The sequence below is a fragment of the Prosopis cineraria genome, unplaced genomic scaffold, assembly GCF_029017545.1.
Source record: "Prosopis cineraria cultivar Desert tree isolate PC_DT_omini unplaced genomic scaffold, ASM2901754v1 PC1492, whole genome shotgun sequence".
NCBI lineage: Eukaryota > Viridiplantae > Streptophyta > Magnoliopsida > Fabales > Fabaceae > Prosopis > Prosopis cineraria.
The window spans coordinates 3755-5938 of NW_026556817.1; the positions used below are offsets into that span (position 1 = coordinate 3755).

Genomic DNA, 2184 nt, shown 5'->3' on the forward strand with positions numbered 1-2184 from the left:
GTTCAATTTGAAATTAAATCCTCTTTGATTAATGCATTGCCTAAATTTCATGGGTTACCGGGAGAGGATTGCCATAGGTTTTTGCATACTCTCCTATTGGTTTGTGATACTATGAAGCCTATGCATGTAAATGTTGATGATGTTCAAGCTAAGGCTTTTGTATTTTCTCTTGAAGGTTTAGCAAAGGAGTGGTATTTCAACTACCCTTCTTATGTGAAAGTGAGCACATGGGCCGAGCTAAGAAGACTCTTCTTAGATAAATTCTTTCCAAATTCCAAGGTCACCAATTTGAGGAAGCAAATCTATGGGGTCCAACAAGGAGAGGATGAGAGTCTCTATGAGTATTGGACTAGATTCCAAGGCCTTTTGGCTAAATGCCCACACCATCAAATTTCTAGTGAGAATTTAGTCCAATATTTCTATGAGGGCTTGATTCCAAGAGACAAAGTTAACATTGATGCCGCTAGTGGTGGATGCTTGATTGACCTCACTTCCTTAAAGGCTTGGGAACTAATTGACAAGATGGCTTCAAGTGGTGCTCAATACTCTACAAGGGAAAAGAGAAATGTGAATATGGTAGGTTCCTCAATTCTTAATGATTCATATGTGGACTTGCTAGCTGCCAAGATTGGGAGAATGTTGGCTCCACAAATATCTCAAGTGAGCAATGTAAGTACTTCTCAAGCACTTGTCCCTTATTCTTGTACTTTTTGTGACTCACCTATGCATGTAGAAAGCAATTGTCCTATTAAGTTTGAACAAGTAAATGCTATCTACAATGGAAAACAATCCTATGGTGGGAGGCAAGGGCAAGGAGCTTATTCTAATACTTACAACCCTTCATGGAGAGACCATCCTAATTTCTCCTATTCAAATCCAAATGTGGCTTTACAAGACAATCAACAAAGAGGATCCTATCAAAACACCTTTGGCCGTGACCCTCCACCTCATTTGTCTCAAGGTAGCTCTTCTCAAAGCTACAATCCAAGTGGTAATTCTCTTGCACCTTCTTCTAATTCTTATAGTGATAGGAGGCTTGTTCCAATTGAGAGTTCTTCTAATTCGAACTCTTCTAATGATGTGAATGTGTTACGTAAGCAGTTGATTGAAATGAACTCCTTGTATAAAAACATGTATGATGGCTTAGGGAACAAGGTAGAGAGTATGGGTAACAAGTGTGAGAACATGAACTCTAAAATTGATGCCCTTACTTCTCAAATGAATATGCTTGCTAACCAATTAAGTGCAGCCAATGCTCAAGCCTCTACATTACCATCCAACACCGTTGCTAATCCTAAAGCTAATCTTAATGCTATCACATTGAGGAGTGGCAAGGAGTTGGGAGAAAGAGTGCAAGAAGACAAAAGACAAGGGAAGGCCGAGAAGCCCTCTTTAAATTCTTCAATTGATGTTAATGTTTCTAGTTCTTCTTTTGCTCCTAATGATGCATCTTTTTGTAGAGATGATGAGGATGAAAACATTGAGGAGATCATATGTGAGCAACCACCATCTAAGGTGGAAAAGGGGACTATGGCCGAGTTGTTTAGTAAGGAAAAAGAGGGAGAGGCCGAGCAAAGTGAAACAAGAAAGGAGAGTTCAAGGAAGGAAGAAGGAAAGCAAAGTCAAGAGATTATGAAGAAGCTTCCTTTTCCACAAGCACAAGTGGTCCCTAAGCAAGTGAAAGGGACAATTTGATCAAGAGGTATATGATTTCTTCCATAAGATTCATGTTAATGTACCCTTGATGGATGTAGTTAAGAACTTTCCTAAGTATGCCAAATTTTTGAAAGATTGTTGTACAAATAAAAGAAAATTTAGGCCTAATGCAAGGGTACAATTACCCTCATCTGTGAGTGCTATCATGAAGCCTCAACTCCCTATAAAATGTGAGGACCCCGGTTCCTTCACAATTCCATGCAAGATTGGCAACACACATTTTTCTCATGCATTGATAGACTTAGGTGCAGCCATTAATGTTATGCCTCTTTCAATTTATCATGCCTTGAGTCTTGATTGCATGCATAAGACACCTATGATATGCCAATTAGCGGATAGAAGTGTTAGAAGACCACATGGAGTAGTAGAAGACTTGTTGGTTTGTGTTAAAGGTCTATTATTTCCTGTGGATTTCTATGTGCTTGATATGTCAAAAGAAGGGAGTGGGGATGATATTTTGATTTTAGG

General features: G+C 39.1%; 1 non-coding gene across 1 annotated transcript; it reads right to left on the reverse strand.

The window, feature by feature from the left end:
* Nucleotides 1–285: 285 nt before the first annotated feature.
* Nucleotides 286–392, reverse strand: LOC129300230 (small nucleolar RNA R71). The gene has a single exon (XR_008590729.1). It is a non-coding gene; the product is annotated as a small nucleolar RNA R71 (small nucleolar RNA).
* Nucleotides 393–2184: the final 1792 nt, after the last annotated feature.